The sequence below is a fragment of the Mastomys coucha genome, unplaced genomic scaffold, assembly GCF_008632895.1.
Source record: "Mastomys coucha isolate ucsf_1 unplaced genomic scaffold, UCSF_Mcou_1 pScaffold13, whole genome shotgun sequence".
Taxonomy (NCBI): domain Eukaryota; kingdom Metazoa; phylum Chordata; class Mammalia; order Rodentia; family Muridae; genus Mastomys; species Mastomys coucha.
Window position 1 is genome coordinate 70,691,619 of NW_022196895.1, and position 21,134 is coordinate 70,712,752.

The following is a 21,134-nucleotide window of genomic DNA, read 5'->3' on the forward strand; positions in this document are numbered from 1 at the left end:
TTTCTTGTTATGGCTCTGCAGTAAAACTTGAAACCAAGCGTGTTTCATATGGATTTTAAGGTTTTTGTCTTGTTTCATTTTTTTTCTACCTCTGTGAAGAATAGTGTTGGAGCTTTGATGAGTTCTGGGTTGACTCCCTAGGCTGGTTTTGGTAGGATGGCCAGTCTCATTCTCCCAGCCCATGAGCATGGCCTCTTTCCATTTCCTAGTGGCTTCCTCAATTTCCATCTTTGCAATTTCGGACTATTTAGTATAAAAATATTTTACTTCCTTGGCGAGGTGGGTTAGGGGGGTGTATTCCTGGTTTTCATTTGTTTTGCTATTTCAAATGAGTTCGCTGCCCTAATTTCTTCCCTAGTGCATTTGTCATGTTAGTTTTGTATTCCCCCATGTTACTGAAAGCCGTCACCAGCTCTAAAAATTGGGTGAAACGTCAAATCTTTTAAGTATGCAGTCATATTGCTTACATACTTTTCCATTTCCTGTTTATAACCCTTTTATTTGCTTCTCCTGTCTTTGGTTCCCACCGTATTCTCAAACGTCTAAACACCGTGCAGAAGGAACTCAAAGTTTCTTTTCTGCAGGCCCCCGATGCTCTGATTATCAGCTTCCAGCACACGGGGCTGGGTCACTTGGACTGGGTTTCCTGAGAGCCTGTGTCGTTCACAGGTCCGAGGCTGCTGACCCACCCCTGCACCAGGAGTCTTTTGAAAATGGCATCTTGCTGATGCTCACTCACTTGCCAGTGTAGAGCACCCAATGAGAAAAGGGAGGAGCTTTCTTGGTTCATTCAGCCTTCTGCTGTTGCTATGGCCACCTGAGACAATCCTCTTTGTTCCAGCTGCTTAGGACTTCCATTGATTTTTCTGACGGCTGTTTTTCCAGCTTTCCTCACATTATTCCATTGAGTCCCTGAATGACCTCGCTCACCTGTTATCTGATGTATCAGGTTCCTCTTTGTCTGCTGAGAGGTGTTCTTGACATATGTAGGCTTACCTGGAACCTCTGACTATGCCCTGTACTGAGATCCTTCTGCCTTGGTTTCTCGAATGTGCACGGCTGTGTCCAGTTCTACCATCTCTTTAAAAAGAGGTTCTCGATGTATTATATAGCTCACATGGTGTGATGGTTTGTGAATGCTTGGCCCAGGGAGTGGTATCATTAGAGGGTGTGGTCCTATTGGAGTACGTGGGTCACTGTGGGTGTGGGCTTTAAGACCTTCATCCTAGCTCCCTGGAAGTCAGTCTTCCACTAGCAACCTTCAGATGAAGGTGTAGAACTCTCAGCTGCTCCTGCACCATGCCTGCCTGGATGCTGCCATGCTCCTACCTTGATGATAATGGACTGAACCTCTGACCCTGTAAGCCAGCCCCAATTAAATGTTGTCCTTTATAAACCTGCCTTGGTCATGGTGTCTGTTCACAGCAGTAAAACCCTAAGTAAGACACATGGCCAAGGTCTTTTACACTGCTGGACAGCCATCTCAGTCATTCAGCCTCAGAGCTCATCTCACAATAACTCAGGTCCCACTGAACACTAACCCCGCCCCCACACACCCCTCCCCCCTTTCCTTCAGGAACAGCTCCTCTGGCTCTTCCTTCTGACCATCTGAGAGATCTTCTGAAAGGGGAATCCCAATTGTTTATTGGCTTAATTCACTCAATATTGAAGGTTTGTCCAGGCTGGAGCAGGCCAGACTTTACATTTTCCATGTTTGAAAAAGATGCAATAAAAAGGTGGTTTTCTTATGAAGCACAGTGGTCTTTTGGTAATTAAAAATAACCCTTGGGTCAAACAAACAAACAAACAAACACACGCCCTTGGGGTCTGAGGAGATGGCTCAATGGGAAAAGTTCTTGTCATGCAAGATTAGAACCTGAGTTTAGATTCCCGGCACCCATGAAAAAGCTGTGTGCAGCAGTGTCTGCCTAAGCCCCGGACTGAAGAAACAAATGGAGGCAGGAGAATTTCAAAAACTTGCCAGCCAGCCAGCCTGGCTACAGACACAAGCTTCAGGTTCAGTGAGAGGCCTATCTCAAAAAAGTAAGAGGGAGGGCTGGCGAGATGGCTGGGGAGAGGGTGTTTGTTGCCAGGCCTAACGAACGACCTGAGTTTGGTCCCTGGGACCTACCTATGTAGTAGAAGGAACTAATCGTCTCTCTCATCCACAGACATCCACACTCACGGGTGAGCAGGCCAGAGCATGCACATGCATACACACTTTAAAATCAATAATAAATAAATGCCACTTTAAACAATTTTTTAAATAAAGCAGAAGAGCTATTAAGGAGGACGCCCCTATATCAACCTCTGACTTCCCTGTGTGTCTACACAGAAGTGCACCTATATGCACTTACACAGAAATTCAAATACTGTTTGCCCATTGTCAGCCCCTGGCCTGCCCACCATTTGTATATTAATCTTCACGTTGGCTTAGTGTGATTATTTATTGTGTCTACTAATGAGGAAACTAAGTAGCCACATAGCTACAGGCAGGCTTTGAGTTCTTTGCTGGTCCACGTGTGATCAGCTGATGGGTAAAGAGACACTGTAACTCCATCATCACAGATCAAACTCCTGAGAAGAAATGAATCAAGGCCTTGTGGGTGGCTAGAAGTCACTCTGCAGAGCAGGGTGACCTCAAACTTCCCATGAGCTTGCTCTTTCAGCCCCAGAATGCTGGTCGTGTGAGTGTGCCTGACTCGCCACATGTTTTCTCAATAAACTATTACTTTCAAGTGAAAATAGACTTGCAAGAGAGTTGCCGAGACTGTAGAGTGAGTTTCCGTGTGTTCTCACCCAGCTTTGGCTTCCTTAGAATCCCATCTTCTGCTGATAGCTTTGTCAAAGCTCGGACCCTAATGCTAGTCCATTGCCACAAGCTAAAGCCCAGGTTTTGTTTGGTCCCAAATTTGTAGTAATTATTCCCATTTGTCAGCATTATTTCGTGTGCCAGGACTCAGCCATATTGCATCTAGATGCCATATCTCTGTCTCTGCTGGTCTGACACTTTCTCAGGACATCCACTACTTTGACACATTAAAGAGTATCCTTAGCCAGGTATCCTGCAGAGCGTCCCTCGGCTTGTGACTGCTTGATTATTCTTTTTAAGTTTATTTTAATAACTAAACCGAGGGTCCAGTTGGTTTTGTTCTTGTTGTTACTGTTTTATGAAGAGTATCCCGGAGATAACATGCTCACAGTATCGGGTTGTGACAACCACAGGGTTGGCACTCAATGTCAACCTTGGTTGTCCGCTGAGGGCTGCTTGCCAGGCATTCCCACTGGATGATGCTCTTTGTCCTTTTCCATAGTCTGCCCTATGAGAATGAGGCGCTGAGTCTGACCAACCTAAGGGACATGGGGAAGACTCGTTAAGACTCTTGGAGATAGGAGTATCATTATATATTAAATAGAATCCTCCTATAAGGAAGTCTTACCTCTGCTGCATTTAATCATCTGCTACATCTTTTGTTTACAGTTGACCCGTCCAGTCCCCAGGGGATGCCTGAAACCACATAAATATTTATGGTGAAGTTTAATTTAGAAATAAAGTGTGTGCATGGCTAGAGATGAATAATAAAAGCACAATGAAACAGAATAGTTATCACACTTATACACCGCAGTGAAGCTGCTGTCCTCACCACTCTCGTGTTTAAATAGGGGTCACCTGAACACAAGCGCTGAGATACCACAGCTGTGTGTCTGGTACTGCGATGTCTATGACTGACAATGGATAAGTAGCATACATAGCTGGAGATGCTGGATAAAAGGTTACACATCTCAGGTAGGATGGGGTGGCACCATGGGCTGACTCAAGATTTCATCATGCCATTTAAGTTAGTATGCTTTTAAACCTTAAGAATTGTTTGTTTCTGGAATTTTTCTGCCTGAGCTATTTGGTCCATGATTGACTTTATGGAGCTGAAATCGTGGAAGTATAAATGCAGATATTGTGGGGAGGGGTTATGGGCTAGGGACATCTGTGAAAAGGCCACTTTAAACGTTCAGTTTTGCTCCCTCGCTAAAGAGCCCTCTGAGACATCTCTGTCTGCACAGGCCTGGACCAGATTTTCTCCCGTTGTTGCTGGCCTGGCCGAGTTCATGTCCACTCAACATTTGAATTGTTTGGTAAGCCCAGAGGATCCTTCCTCCATCCACTTTCTGCCTCTTTTTCAATGATGAATTAACGCTTACCGCCTCAATAATGCAATGCCAATTGCAAGCTCTGCCTTGGCCCTATAAGTTCCAGGGCACCAACTAATGCCGATAATCCTCTAAAGAGAAGGACCCAGGCAAGGTTGTGCACAACTGAAATCACAACATCCAGGAACCTAAGGCAGGAAAGTTTGAGTCCAGCCTGAGCTATATGAAGGGGGATGAAAATTGAAGGTATCCAAAAAGCAGGTTCACAAGAATACAGCTCATCAACTTGAACAGAATCAGAAGATCAAATTCACTCATAATATAACAAATTTGGGTTGTATTCTTTAAGACATGCTATTTCCAGGGGTGAGAAGTGTTTGATCCCTGGCTGATATGTAATTTTCTCCTAACCCAGCACAATGCTTGAAGAATGAGTCTCTTCTTATTCGAGAATTGCCAATATCAAATTCTTTTCCTTTCTTCTGCATATTTTACTAGCCACTTTGTCTGGTCAATAAATTCATGATCAGTGAATTAGCTGACTATGCAAATTGTTCTGGGACCTGTCTCGGGGTGCAGATAGGAACAGAATTACCCTCCTGGAACACCAGTGAAAGCAGCTTGTCTCAGTCAGGGTTTCTATTGCTGCCATGAAACACCATGACCAAGGCAACTTGAGGAGGAAAGAATTTATTCGGCTTACACTTCCAGATCACCATTCATCACTGAAGGAAGTCAGGGCAGGAACTCACACAGGGCAGGAACCTGAAGACAGAAGCTGATGCAAAGACCATGGAGGGGTGCTACTTACTGGCTTGTTTCCCATGGCTTGCTCAGCCTGCTTTCCTCAGCCAGGGCCACCAGCCCAAGGATGGCCCCACCCATAATGGGCTGGGCTCTTCCCCAACAGTCACTAATTAAAATGCCCTACAGGCTTGCCTACAGCCCTATCTTACAGGAAGCATTTTCTCAATTAAAGTTCCCTTCTCTCAGCTGACTTTAGCTTGCGTCAAGTTGACATAAAACTGGCCAGCAGGACAACCTTCAGCATGGAGTGTTGGAGGTTTGCGAAAAGTCGGTTTTAAAAAAGAAACAACTGAAGGATTGGGGAGGGGGGTACACTGTATGAGCTTGGAGTCCACAGGGTACACTGTTACTACAACCCCTACTCCTGAGATTACTCATGATCACTGGAATACAGCCCACTCTCTGAGTGTCAGGCCTGGCAGGATTGTACACTGATGTAAAAAGGTGGACTTGCCTCCGATGCCAGGGGCCAGGCCAAGCCTATTTGGTGTGCTTTGGTGGTGGGCTCAACAGGAAAGGAGTTCTTCTTCCCATTGCCTGGCAAACTTCAGACTGACAGGGGCCCACTCAGAGACAGGCCTCTGTCATGGTGGGAATGACTGGTAAAAACAAACCAAACCAAACCAAACAACAAGCACTGCTCCTTAAGCTACAACATTGGCTTCTGGGGTGACCATACTTGTAACGTGAGTACCTCTCAGATTCGGCTTTCACAATCCTCAGGGGTCAGGAATGAGCTCGCTCTCCAAGGCTCTCCAGCTAACACTAGCGTTGGTTACCCCCAAGATGCTTTCAGAAGTGCAAAGGTCATGAGAACCTTGTGAGGAGTTCCCGTGTATAGCGGGAGGTGCCATCTATTGACTTTCAATTCTTGGCCTTGTAAGCAGAAGTGCTAAGAATGTTTCCCTGTGTGAGTCCCAGATGAGGCCTCCTATTCCCATGGTGGGGAGCTGGGCAGTGGGCAGTTACAGTGCCAAGGCTATTCACGAATATAACACTGACCGCATTGTTCACAGCTGGACCGAACGTAGGCATAAAAATACAGTATGGTATCCAAGTGTTACATTGGCATAGCAAATCTATTTCAAACACCTTGCTGTCAAGTGGCTAGGTTACATCATCATGACTGGAACTTTCGGGCTCTAGAAAGCACAGAAACTTTATAGGCAACTTATTGAGCAAACACTGACTTCTTTGACCATCCTTAGTAAGTTGGTCCTTCAAGAGGCGAAAAGCTAAAATTTGCTCACAGGAAGCACGCCCCCCTGCCTCCCCCATTGCTAGCCCTGATCATACATGAGCAAGTGCAAGAGTGGCTGCTCACAGAACTCCACACCATACAGAACCACAACATTCATCCACGAACTCAGATTCTCAGCCTTGAATTTCTGAAGCGTGGCGGTTGATTCTGAGGCCCAACCAATCAGAGCTAATACTCAGATATGTAGTCGAACGTTATTCTGGGTGTTTCCATAAAAGCGCTTTTGGGGGAGCTTGTTATTTAATGGACCCTGAGGACAGAAGACGAGCCTTCCTAATATGGAGGAAAATACCGTCATCTCCTGTAAACCTTAGGAAAACAAAGACTGACATCTTCTGAGCAAGCACTTCTGCCGGCAAAGAGCCTCCAGCTCTGAACGATTAGCCTTGTCCCAACCTCTAGACCGCCTGCCCTGCAAATTTTGGATTTAGCAGGCTAGTTCAATTACATGAACTAGTCACAGAAAAATAAATCCAATCTCCATCAATAGATAGAACCCCAACTAATACATAATGAACCCCTATCTCCCTGGGAGGCTTCTAGGATTTGGTGGAGGTGGTTTTCCTAGCCAATCATTTGACTTCGTAAGTTCTCTGAGATTCAGGCTTTGCTCTAAGACTTCTGGCTCATGACTTTGGTTCGGATACACTGCTCTCATCCCTTTCAATATCTCGCTCACGCCAAGGCATGGAAACCCCTCGCTTTCTCTGCTGCTTGCAGAAAGTTCAGTCCCCAGCCTGACAAACAAAGGGGACGAAACCTATACATCTCTTAGATCTCCAGATCTGCAAGCTCCCAGCGGCTGAGTTGTTTTTCTCTTCCCTGAGACAAGGGGAGGAGGCTCGCTTGTGCAGGCTCCCAGATTCAGAGAGTGAGATCCACCATGGTGGGGAAGGCAATGCCAAGCAACAGAATCTATGGCCATGGAATACAGGGTGCTGGCTTGTTCAAACTCCAGTGGGCACAAAGCAAAGTTCAGGCCAGAAGCAGGAGTGGGTACAACCATCCAAGGCAATCCCAGGGTGCCCTATCTGTCAGCTAGGGATTTGGAGCCTTCAAAATAGTCCTGAAGCCAGGTGTGGTGGCCCATGAATTTAATCTCAGCACTTAGGAGGCAGAGGCAGGCAGATCTCTGAGTGTGAGGTCAGCCTGGTCTATAAAGGGAGTTCCAGAACCATCAGAGCTACACAGTGAAACCATGTCTCAAAAAAACAAAAGAGAGAAGAAGAAAGAAAGAAATATTCAGAAAAGAAGAAAAAAAGAAAAGTCATGAGCTGGGAAGCAAGTGTCTTAGTGAGGGTTTCTATTGCTGTGATGAAACACTATGACCAGACAGCTAGTTGGGGAGGAAAGGGTTAATTTGGCTTATACTGCCATACTATTGCTCATCATCAAACAAAGTCAGGACAGGAACTCAAACAGGGCAGGAACCGGAGGTAGGAGCTGATGCAAAGGCCTTGGAGGGTGCGGCTTGATGACTTGTTCCTCATGGCTTGCTCAGCCTGCTTTCTTATAGAACCCAGGACCATCAGCCCTGGATGGCACCACCCACAATGGGTGGGGCCCTCCCCCATCAATCACTAATTAAGAAATTGCCCGACAGCCACATGTTATGGAGGCATTTTTGTCAATTGAGGCTCTCTCTTTTGAGATGACCCTAGCTTGGGTCAAGTTGACAAAGAAACTAGCCCGCTCACCAAGCCCTCAAAACTGGAGCCCATGGGAGACATTTCACATTCAGACTGTGACCTAGCTGACCCCATGAAGTAGATTGGGTCATTCTGATTCCACACTGGGAGGACTCATTCATTTCCAGGAAAGCATAAGCTTTGGTTTCTGGTCATGGGCATTAGATGATGCCAACTCTCATTTCTCTAAGTCTGATTTCAGCCCATATTCATCTTTTTGCCATGGTCTTTCTCACTGAGCCAGTTTCTTCACCTCTGAAATGGGACACGGTCACATTGGTCATGTTTGTTTGCTCTAGTCTCTACTGGTATAGTCCTCAGCCCCTACAAACAGAGGGTTTTTTTTTGTTGTTGTTGTTGTTGTTATTGTTATTTTTGTTTTTTGTTTTTCTCTGAGACAGGGTTTCTCCGTGTAGCCCTGGCTGTCCTGGAACTCACTCTGTAGACCAGGCCAGCCTCAAACTCAGAAATCCACCTGCCTCTGCCTCCCAAGTTCTGGGATTAAAGGCGTGTGCCACCACTGCCTGGCCCAGAGCTCTTTTTATTATCAGGTGCATCTCGCCATATTCTTTCATCTAGATTTTCATCTAGATGGGTCCTTAATTGCTACACAGATGGTAGGGCTAGCATGTTTCTGGGAATCCCCCAATGTGGAACTGAATCAGTGACATTATAGATTTTGTGTCATGGTCCTAATGCCGTGTCCCTTAAAATTCACAAGGCAGCATATAGGAGTGCTGGTCTCCCCAGTAACGGGGCAGTGATAATGTCACAAAGGTGAAGAGATCATGAATGAGATTAGTGCCTTTATAAACTATATCCCAGGGTCATCCAGGGTCCCTTCAGCCATGTGACATCACAGTGAGAACAGCTTAGTTGTTTCTGCGTCAGGGGCTGGACTGTCATCAGACACTGACATTGCCAGCAGTCTGAATCTTGGCCTTGGCAGCGATCAGAACAGAGAGGAATAAATTCATTTTGTTTGAGCTGTTTGCTATAGTGGCTTGAACAGACTGAAATAGTAAGGAAGCACAATTTGGGATATCAGGTTTCATTCAAAGAAGCCCAAATCACTGATTGTCGACCTGCACTCCCCCGAACATAAGCAAGGTCCCACAGGTCACAACAGGACTGACAGCACAGCAGTGGGAAGTTGTGGGCCTTTTCTTTTCCCAGACAGCCTCACATTATAGCTCAGGCTGGCCTGGAACTTACTACGTAGCATAGGCTGGCCACAATCTCATGGTTTTCCTGTCTTGGTCATCCAAGTGCTGGGATTACAGGTGCGCATCATCTTGCCTCAGACCAAGCTGCACTTTTAACAGGGAAAGCTAAACTGGGCAGTAAGGATAAGTGTGGCCAGGAGTGCTGGTATATGATGCACATTGTCCTCTGACCTCTACCAGCATGACAGGACACGAGCAGGTAAAGACACATATATACACACTCTAAACAAATACAGGCTAAAAGATAAGGTGAAGTGTTTTATCATAAAGTGCAGGGCCAATAGATGAGAGGATAGTCACTCTGCAAAGACAGTCCATTCTCACTGAAGGTACCTCTTCATATAAAAGTGCCACTCTTTACCTATGCCATGAAGGCACCGAAATAACATGAGAGGAAGGCAATAATGTCTACAACTTGAGACTGAGAAAACCCATCATGTCACAACCTTGTTTATGAAGATTGATGTATTTTCCAGAATACTGGGGGGGGGGGGACTAGATATCAAGTAACATGTGAATTTCACTAACAGTAGTCACTGAGAGTGATATAATAAGGTGGCAGGTCTGGTTCTTCCAGTGATTAAAAGAAAGTAAGGGCCAGGCATGGTAGCGGACGCTTTTAATCCCAGTACTGGGGAGGCAGGTGGGTCTATGTGAAGTCAAGGCCAGTCTGGTCTATAAAGCAAGCCCAGGATAGCCAGGGCTTTGTTACATAGAGAAACTCTGTCTTGAAAAACATAAGAGAGAAAGAAAAAAGAGAGAGAGAGAGAGAGAGAGAGAGAGAGAGAGAGAGAGAGAGAGAGAGAGAGAGAGAGAGAGAGAGAGAGAGAGAGAGGAAGGAAGGAAGGAAGGAAAGGAAAGGAAGAAAGAAGGATCTGTAGTGACTTAGAAACAGCAGGTGAAACCAAATCTTTGAAACATTCTGGAAACAAATTTCCATTTGAAAACCGTTTGGTGTTTCATTCTGTCTAACAAAGGCTGGGCCATAGAACACATAATGATCCCTTCATGCATCCATTTGGCAAACCCTACCATTCTATGCCAAATACGTCATAGAATTCAAAGCCCAGCTGTTGCTCCAGAAGCAGCCTTTCAGATCCTCATGTAGGTGACCTGGGCAAACACCAGCTTATCATCTAGTCCAAACCTGCCTTCTCTCCATTCCAATGCCTAGCAGATACTTGAGGGTTACATCACACTGGACAGGGACCAGTCTTCCCAACTCATTCCTTAAGACAGGCGTGAAAGATAAGAGAAGGAAATGAGATGGGATGGAGCAGGGTACTTTCCATCTGTCTTACACTTTACTGCTGTGAACAGAAACTGTGACCAAGGCAACGCTTATACAGACAACATTTAATAGGGGCTGGCTTACAGGTTCAGAGGTTCAGTCCATTATCATCAAGGTGGAAACTTGGCAGCATCCATGTAGGCATGGTGCAGGAGGAGCTGAGAGTCCTACATCTTCATCTGAAGGCTGCTAGGAGAAGACTGGCTCCCATGAGGCTAGGATGAGGGTCTTAAAGCCCATACCTGGAGTGACACATCTACTCCAACAAGGCCACACCTACTCCAACAAGGCCACACCTCCTAATAGTGCCACTCCCTGGGTCAAGCATATTCAAACCACCATACCATCCATGACCTCACACCAGAAGCCACGAGCTGAGACTTCCCTAGCATGCCATTGGCTCTCCAACCCATTAGAGAAAGCAGCCAGCCAAGCTGATAGGGCTCATCAGGGTTCTCCCACTTCCCCTTCTAGTCTGTTACAAATTTTGACACAGGTAGAACATGTTTGAGTGCCTTGGCCAATTTCTTAAGGGAAAGCCCACACTACTGAGTTTGTTCACCTTTTCTCAAGAGCCTGGGACCAAACATCGAGTAGACAACAAAACACAATAGGTTCAACCCTTCCTCCCCAGTAGTGGCTGAACATTAGATCCCCCAGAATGACCTTGGCTGGAAGCTGCTGGCTTCTGTGGCTCTGACCAAGATAAGACCAGCAGGAGAGCAAGGGTAACAGCCAAGCTCCCGCAGGATCAAGGCAGCCCAGAAAGGTATCCGAAGGCTCAACCTCAGCTAGAGTATGCATTCCTTCTCCCACCCTCCACCCACTGACACTGTCCCAAAGAGCAGCAGGGCGGGAGGGTTAGGCTGGAACACAGCCAGCTTCTTTAGGGAAGGTGGAAAAGTCCCTGAAGTTCCCAGCAGCGAGGAAGAGAAAGGCCAGGCGGACGTTTTCTTCAGAGATTTCTGAAAGACAGGAAAGCATCCGCTGACCACTGAGAAGATTATCTATGAGCTGCGAATCTGAGCTCGCCCTTCCCAACACAGATAGTACCGTTCATCAGGACTGGGATGGACTCTGGGCTGGTTGTGTAGAATTCTTTTGCCATGGGTTCCTTGAGACTGATAAGAACGGGGCATACTCACTGGTATGACCATCATACACACACACACAATCACATATATACACTCACATGAGCTCACACACACACATTCACACACACATTCAACTCTCTCACACACACTTACATCTACATACTCACACACATTCACACACACACACACACACATATATACACTCACATGAACTCACACACACATGAATACACAAATAAACACACACACACACTTACGTTCACATACACACTCATACACATTCACACACACACTCACATGAACTCACACACACATGAACACACACATTCAACTCACACACACATCTACATACTCACACACATTCACACACACACACTCACATATATACATTCATATGAACTCATACACACATGAACACACAAATAAACACACACACACTTACGTTCACATACACACATACACATTCACACACACTCACACACACATATTCACACACACACACGTTTACATATACACCCACATTCACACTCACACACACTTTTTCTACCTCCCCCCCCCCCAGGTCCTCAGACTTCTCAAACCTTTTCCTTAGGATCCCCAAGTTCTGAGGAGGAATTCCACTTACAGTTTAACAGTTCCCAGCTCAGGGCTCCTTTCATCTCCCAGGTGCCCTCAAAGGTACATTTGCCAATTGCCATTACTATTTTTCTTTCTCAGACAAGACCTCACTCTGCAATTCAGCCTGTCCTGGAACCCATCACATAACCCAGGGTCATCTGGAATTTACAGTGGTCCTCCTGACTCAGCTCCCAAAGGCTGGGATCACCTCGGGAGACACCACACCTGACTCGGGGACCATGTCAGATAAGGACAACATCCTATAAGCATTTAGTGGGCACAGTTCACTAGGTGGCTTATTTTGCCCAGGACATACCTCACAACAAAGTGTTACCATATCAAAATGAGAAGCCTGCACGTAGCCCAGTGTACCATCTTCTAGACAAGCTAAGACATATGCCTACGGTTAGGTCCAGGTATTATCAATGGGAGGAGCGCTGACTGCTTCGGGGAGAGAGTGGTAATGGCTCATCGACTAGGTGTACTGTGTATCAGACGCTAGTACCAAGTATTTCACCTACCTGGGTATGCTTTTCCCCCAAAGCCACGCTCTTGAGATGTGGGTGAGGATGTCCTAATGTCAGACAAGAGAACTGAGGTGAAAAAGAGACTGAGTCTGCCATGAAGACATGGCTGATCGGTGCTGAGGCTGGGGCATGAAGCACATGGTCCAGTGCACCGTCACTATTCGTAGTTGCAGGGCTTCAGCACGAAGCCCCGTCCAAGACCTTCCCTTCACTCACGTCCCACTTTCCTTCTAAGCTCTGTGGTGGTGATTTTTATCACTCCTCACCGGATCCTATATATCTATGGTTATTTACAAATTTCAAAATACTTATTTTACTATGCCCAATTTTGTCTGCCCTAGAAAGCAAACCAGGCACATGGAAAAAAGAATAAGGCCTCTGGGCAGGTGTCCACCAGCACTTGCAGCCTTGAATAGTGTGAGCCAAGCTTTAGTCTCTTTCCTGGGATGGCTGGCCCTAGCGCCATTGCTCTTGTTCAGACCTCGGAGTGGCCGAGGAAGCCAGATTCCTGTTGTGGATTGCCCTGGTGCTGTTTGTATTTTGTTGATGTTTCCTCAAGAGGGGCTGGCCTGATGAGGCATGGATCACACACTCAGGTGATTTCATGTGAACCTTCTCTCCATTTTAACTGGTCAAATAAAATCTAGAGCCTGTGACTGGGCAGTGGATAGGAAAGGTGGGACCGCAGATTTTAGAGAGGGAGAAGAGAGGAAAGAGGAGAGGAGACAGAGGAAGACGGAGGAAGAGGAGGTGGAAGGAAGATGGTGTAGCAAGGGATCTCATAGCTGGGAACAGAGTAGGGTAGTAGTAATCTGGCCAGTCTAGGCATGCAGCTTATAAATTGTAACTGAGTTATGTGGGTTTTGCTCGAGCTTATTGGGGTTGGAGATTTGCTGCAACACTCACCCTCCTGTGTGAGGGGTTCCCGTGCCTTTTATGATGTGGGCATGCTCATTCTACTAGGCATTTACAAACACATACGTTGGGGCATGTGTTTATTTAATCTTAGATAGCAGGGTGAAGCAACCCAGAATTGCCAAGAGTCATTCTAGCTCCTGAATTGCTTCATCTGTCTTCCCTCCAGCTTCCCGTTCCACTTTCTTGAAGAAGATAATGCTTTGTTGTGGTTTCATTTAGTTTTCTTTTTTTAAAGTAAAAATGGGCCAAGCTCTGTACCTGCTGCTTCCATCCCACCAATAACCACTCACCTCACCTAGCCTCAGACTCCAAGGTCATCCGGCCCAACTACAATTCCCATCTCAACTTATCTTAGTGGAAACCTCTCCTGCCACAAATATGTCGGGGACATATTTGATGACGGAGACTTATTCGGTCTCTGAGATCGCTCAATAATCACCCCCTCATAGAAATCTCTGAACTGCTGATTCAACTCTGCAGGGCCAGACGCAAATTTCCTCTGAGGAATGGAACGGGCGTGTGGGTGGAGGAACATTAAAGGCAGAAGGACATCTGGAGATCCCAGAAGAAGCAGGAAGTCAAAAACAAAGGACATATGAAGCATACGGTACATTGGGGTGTCTTGATGAGGGAGCTAGGATCCCAGAAGTCAACGGCCATGAACGCCACCCTAAGCTAGTGGGTTTTAAGTTCCTCACTCATGAATTTGAAGAAAGATATTCACAGGCTATGAGGGTGAGCTTTAGAGAGACATTTATTATAGGTTCGTAGATAAGAGTGAAAGAGAAAGGGGGGGAGGGAGAAAGTGTGGGGGTGAGCATGGTGCTCCTTCTTACACTATGAAGGGGCCCCAGAGGATGCCAATGAGCTGTGACCCCAGGCAGAAACTAGGGTGAGAGAAGAGGAGAACATGAACTGACTGTCCAGTTGGCCACACTAGATGTCCAAGGGTCTCCTCTCGAGTTCAGCGATGCAGATGCCCGTGACCTTCGGGCAGAGCGGCTCACTTAGGAATCCAGATACCCATGACCTTCGGGCAGAGCGGCTCACTTAGGAATCCAGCCTTCATGACCTCAAGACACCCTACTCTAAGCCGAAGAGACCAGTCCAGTGTCTATGAGATGAAGTTCCAGGAGTGACACTAACTCGCTCTATTGGTCAAGCTTGTCCTCCCTGTGACCAAATACCTCAAAAAATCAAGTCACAAGAGGCAAGATTTATTTGGCTTTCTGGTTTTAAAAGGTTCATTCAGTCCAGGGGCTGAAGAGATGGCTCAGCAGTTAAGAGCACTGACTGCTCTTCCAGAGGTCCTGAGTTCAAATCCCAGCAACTACGTGGTGGCTCACAACCATCTGTAATGGGATCCAATGCCTTCTTCTGGTATGTCTGACAGCTACAGTGTATTCATATAAATAAAATAGCATATATATTATATATTAATATGTTAATATATAATATAATAATATATAATTAATATATGTGTGTATATACATATATATATACATACATATATATATACATGTATACACACACACACACACACACATTAAGGTTCAGTCCATGGTCACTTGGCAGAGCTCTGTGGTGGTAGGAGAGTATGGCAGAGTATGTTCACATCCTAGCAGACAGGAGGGGGATAGTGCAACTCGAAAGGGCCAGGGGTAATATGTCCCAAGGTCTTGCCCCTAGTAACCAACTTCCTTTATCTAAGAATCACCTCCTATCGTTTTTCATAACTTTCCTATAAGTAGGGTAATCAGCTGGGGATTAGGCACTCAAAACAGGTTTGCAGTGGACATTTCATATTCAAGCAAACACTCGGCAGATCTACGGGTGGTGTGTGTCTTTGAAGTAGACCCCTCATCCTAGTTAAGCCTCAGATGGCTCTGCCCTACCAGCATCATGCTGCCAATTCATGAAGTCCATGAGCTAGAAACATGCTAAGCAGCTTCAGGGTTCCCATTCCACCGAAGCATAGATTAAAGAGGATCATTCTTAAATGAGTAGGTTTGGGGGTGATCCGTTATGTAGCTGCAGATAATAGAAACTATTGTGTACAGGCACTCCCACGTGGTAATTCACTTGTATTCAAGATCATCAGGGTGAGGTAGGGCCAGTGTAGGGCAGAATGAAGATGGAGTAGCGGAGCCCACACTGAGTCTCTGAGAGATCTGTAAGCGGCAGAGGGTTTGGAGCAAAGCTGCCTGATTATATTTATACCCCTGGGATACAAGGAAAGACAAATCTAGGGCAGTGTTCACAGCAAGGAAGACGAACCAGGACACAACTCCCTGATGCTAAGCAAGAGCTGCTGATGGCCTGCGGCAGAAGGTTGAAGTGAACTGGTTCAGGCTGTTTCCAAGACACAATCAAAGCTTGCTGAGGTGAGGTAGGAAAAGCAAGACCCACTTCATGGCGCTGGCCTAGATAACAGTTACAGAATGGCTGCTGTACACTGGAGAAAGTGTTGGTTGGAGAAAGCCAACCTAATCTTCGCAAAATAACGCCATAATTCATAAAACGAAAAACTAGCTTATAGGAAACTGTGATGGTTTGTGTATGCTTGGCCCAGCGAGTGGCACCATTAGGAGGTGTGGCCCTGTTGGAGTAGGTGTGTCACTGTGGGCGTGGGCTTTACAACCCTACTCCTAGCTGCCTGGAAGTCATTATTCTGCTAGCAGCCTTCAGATGAAGATGGAGAACTCCCAGCTCCTCCTGCACCATGCCTGCCTGGATGCTGCCATGTTCCCACCTTGATGATAATGGACTGAACCTCTGAACCAGCCCCAATTAAATGTTGTCCTTTATAAGGCTTGGCTTTGTCATAGTGTCTGTTCACAGCAGTAAAACCCTAACTAAGACAGGAACCTAAGGGTCCCACTACATAATCATAGCTTTGGATCACTAGTTTGAGGGCCCTTCTTCTGGGTCCCTCTTGTACCTTGCCTATAACATGGGCTTTTCTGAGTAGCTGTCCCCACTACATGGTGGAAAGGACAGTGATAGCGGAAGGAACAAGTCAAGACAATGCCAATGGCTGGAGGAGAGAGAGGTTGCTTCTGGCCATGGTAGTTATTGTTCCTCAAATTCATGTTCTCAATTCTTCAAAACCTAGGACAAGCACTGACCCTGGAGGCTTATCGTAGCCATATGCTTTTTTCTACTAGAAACTTTGATGTCACAAGCCAGAGAAAATCAGAAAGCCAGGGCCTCATTTTGAGTGTTGACCTTAGAGAGATACCAGGGTGTTGCAACCACCATCTTGTTAAAAGGAACTAAATATCCAAACTTTCGTGCAAGATGTGCCAGTTTTTAAATATCTTCACTCAGTCTAACCTCACAAGATAATTACACAGACCATAAAACATGAAAATAGCACAAGAGTTCTCACTCTGCAATCATGGCACAGCTGGATCACAAGCTTATCAGTCCTTCTTTCCAGTCCATTATGCTCCTTGCCCATAACACAGGCTCCCTCGAGTGTTTCCTCCGCTTCTGTGACTAAAGTGACAGTAGATGGAGTCAGAAGGTCACATGAATGACAAGGTGGTGTGACTTCTATGGGTGTCACTACTGCTACTGCAGCTGCCACATCCGGAATACAGCAACCCTCATTAACCTTTGTTGAAGTCACAAAAACCCTCCCCACCCTCCCCACAGGAACTTACTTACTCTCCTCAGTTATTCATGCAGTTATTTCCCACAGCACCTAGCCCATGCCTGACGCAGAAGAGGCAGTGTAAATGCTTTTGCTGTAGGTGATGTTAATAATTTATTCAGTCATTAATTCCACCAGGAATCTTTTAGTATTAATTATGTGTTCCTCATGGTTCTGGGCACTAGGCAAAAGACCTCGCCTCAACACATCAGCCAGAATCTGTGTGTGGACTTGAGCCCCCCCCCCCCCCCCCCCCCCCAGAGCCCTGTGGAAAGAGGTGTGGAAAGCTAAAGGTGCCGTCAGGGAGCAGGGGAGGGAGGAAGGCCTTTAGAGAAGAGAGGGGGCTGAGGCCGCTTCTACTTACACTGAGATGCAGGCTGGAGGAGAAGGAAGGCAGCTGGACCAAACATCTGGATTGCTCGTGACTCAGCAGTTTCTCAGGATGCACGATTTTACATGCTTAGAAGGAAGCAAACCAGAATTGTTGGTCAGCCTGGAGTAGGATAGCAGTAAATCCAAGCATTAGACTGATAGCCTCGGCTAGTCGCTTAGCCTATCACAGCCTTAGGGAGAGGGCCAGAGGAGAATGCTCCAGGTGACCCCTAAATAGATGCCTCCAACACCAGCACAATCCCTGGCAAAGGGGGAAAAAAATCATTTTTCTCTGACCTTCCCAACACACAGTATCTATGTCATTGTGGCCAAACTCGCAAAACAAGGGTTTGTCGTTATTCCCCACAAACAGTGATAACTACGGCATGGGCATTTTCCTCTAGGAAGGATGACTCTCTGCTTTGTGACACTGAGTACAGTACAAAGAAGGTCCAGGACTATCGTCAGTCAATTAAGAAGCAGCAGGAGGAAGTCACACATACCACCTCACAGTGACCTGGCTGCTAACAAGATCCATACACAGACAATATTCTGTCTGTACAAGAAGCTGCAGGGTCCCACCTGCCACCTGCATGTTCCAAGTACATTTTAGTCACCATCTTGACTCACTCTAAACTAAAAGCCAAGGGAATATCAAGCAGACAAGAATGTCTAGAATGTTCTACACACTGCAGTGGCTCTGCGCCGTCAGTTCTTCTCAATCACTCTTTGGTTGTCCTGGCTCTCTCTCCTTAAGGCTGAGTTTACCACATCTGGCCTGGCTTTCACCACACCTGGCCTGGCTCTTACCACACCTGGCCTGGCTCCCATCACACCTGGCCTGGCTCCCATCACACCTGGCCTGGCTCCCATCACACCTGGCCTGGCTCCCATCATACCTGGCCTGGCTCCCATCACACCTGGCCTGGCTCCCATCACACTTGGCCTGGCTCTCACCACACCTGGCCTGGCTCCCATCACACCTGGCCTGGCTCCCATCACACCTGGCCTGGCTCCCATCACACTTAGCCTGGCTCTCACCATACCTGGCCTTGCTCCCATCACACCTGGCTTTGCTCTCACCACATCTGGCCTGGCTCTCACCATACCTGGCCTGGCTCCCATCACACCTGGCCTGGCTCTCACCACACCTGGTCTGAATCTCACCACACCTGGCCTGGCTCCTGCCCTACTTTATGTTATCTCATTTCTGTAGCCTTTCCTGAACAGCTGTTCCTTTTTAATTTTTTTTTTCACTAGAGACACAATTCAGCTTTGCCGAAATTAAACTTAGAACTCCAAGTGTGCATAATGTATACAAAAATAAACATTACCTCACCAGTTCTACCAACTAGGAATGACCACCAGCTGAGCCTGGTGTCTGTCCTTCCCATATGTGATCAGCTGGCTGGACAGACAAACAGATGGAGTCCATGGTACTTATTTGCCCTGTTTTATGCACAATGCCTCGTTTTTGTACTCCAAATTTCTTTGTAGCTAGGGACAGCCAGGAGCTGCACTTTGACCTCCAGATTCCATTATTAATTTTCTGAAGAATTCTCAAGCCTGTTATTTCTCAAGTTAATACTACTTCCTCCTTCATCTCTCCTTCATCTTATCTTTCCACCACCCCTGCACAAAATAACTCAAACGGTTCATAACTTAGGGAAACGCTACACCATGACACACACCCTGGCTGCCGGAACTTTGCACACACCCATGGCGATTTGGGTAGGATACATCTCTATAGAGAAGAACATTACAGAAACAAAAGACACCCAAAAAAATTCACACCTTTGATTGTGAAATTTCCTCAGGAATGGATGCACTAGTTGGATTTCCATCAGCAACAGAGAAGAATCCTTCCCTTCCCCTCACATGGACCCTTACTACATACATTTCACAGAGCCAACTCTCATTCCAGAGATGGACCGTTTGTGTAGTACGACAGACCAAAAACTCTGAGACCTCCCAGAAGCACCTGAGACAACAGGTTAAAAAATAATGAGTGTCACTGCAGACACACTGGCTGCTTACTAAAGAGAGAAAATCCTACAGCCAAGAAGAAAACTGAAACCAAAGAGCTGGGGCTGAGAGAGATCTGGGTGGGGTGAGAGGGCTGCAGACAAATTGGTCTCCGTCAGGAAAGGAAACTCAGGAGTGGACCGAGGACAAGCGTCATTGGAATGGCCATTCTTTCACAGACCCAAGACTTTCCACTCTAGACAGGAAAGTAAGGGGTGGGTGATGTGGGTGGTAATATGAAGGCTTAGTGGGTGAAGGCAACTGCCATCAATCCTGACGACTGGCATTTGTTTCCCAGAGACCACAAGGTGGAAAGAGGGAACGGAACTCTGTAAGTTGTCCTCTGGCCTCCACATGTGTACCTCAGTACCAACATAGGCCTCCACATGTGTACCTCAGTACCAACATAGGCCTCCACATGTGTACCTCAGTACCAACATGAGCACAGAGAGAAATCCAGAGGCAGACAGAGTGGAAGAGAGAAAGACAGACACACACACACATATACAGGGAGAGAAACAGAGACAGACAGAGAGAGAAAGAGATATACAGAGACAGAGGCAAACAGAAATAGAGAGACAGAGGGAGAGAGAAACAGAGAGACAAAGAGACTAAGAGGCAGACCAAGACAGAGAGAAAACATGGGTTAACGGTAAAATTTCATGATACACTAGGAAATAAGCTAGAGCCATGAGCAAGAATCAGCAGAAGCTGCCAAGACAGGCACAGGTCCTTGGGTGAGTTTTTTTGTTGCCATGGCTACAACCTAAGGTAGACAGCTTAAAGATGGAAAGATTTATTGTTTCCTATGATTCATAGATTTCAGTCTGGGATTGACTGGCTCCATCGCTTTGGGGTTGAGCAAGGGAGAAGATTGGCGGAAAGGATTCGATAGAGCACAGCTGTTTCCTGGTGGTGGCCAAGAAGCAGAGAAAGAAAGACCACCAGAGAGAAGGCCTTGCCCTAGTCACCTACTTCTTCTAACTTGGCCCCACCTCCAAACGTTTCTATCACCTCTCACCAAAGTCATCACATCATGAATCAATCATCAGACTAATCAATCGATTAGGTCAGAGTCCTTGTGAGCCAATCACCCTCAGTGGTTAAAGATTAAGCCTTCAACAATTAAGCGCTTCAGGTAATAGAATTATCAAAGGCACATCACAAGATACTTTTAAATGTTTAATCAGTGTCTCTGATATTGGCAAATGAATGAATGCTGCGTAACTTGAAGAGACCACACATCTTCCACGTGCTGATAGCGTCTGTTCAGTAATATTTAAGAGACTAGAGAGGTGAACTAAAACAGGTGGTAGAGAACTTGCCTTACAGTCCCAAATCCCAGACTCCATCCCCAGCCTCACAGATAGCAGGTGTGGTAGTGCATGCCTGTAATCCCAGTTCTCAGAAGTTGGTGAGAGGATCGGAAGTTCAAGGCCATCCTTGGCTGTGTAATGAGTTCAAGGCCAACCTCGAAAGAAAGACAAAGGAAAGGAAAATTAA

The 21,134-nt window shown here is 46.4% G+C and overlaps 2 long non-coding RNA genes across 2 annotated transcripts; one reads left to right on the forward strand and one right to left on the reverse strand.

Moving 5' to 3' along the window:
* Nucleotides 1-3,091: 3,091 nt before the first annotated feature.
* LOC116087729 lies at nt 3,092-17,142 on the reverse strand. The gene is made up of 3 exons (XR_004117591.1): nt 16,968-17,142; nt 3,441-3,508; nt 3,092-3,351 (listed from the first exon to the last, which is right to left on the reverse strand). It is a non-coding gene; the product is annotated as an uncharacterized LOC116087729 (long non-coding RNA).
* LOC116087730 lies at nt 12,149-20,661 on the forward strand. The gene is made up of 3 exons (XR_004117592.1): nt 12,149-12,191; nt 14,057-14,183; nt 20,451-20,661. It is a non-coding gene; the product is annotated as an uncharacterized LOC116087730 (long non-coding RNA).
* The last annotated feature ends 473 nt before the right edge of the window (nt 20,662-21,134 follow it).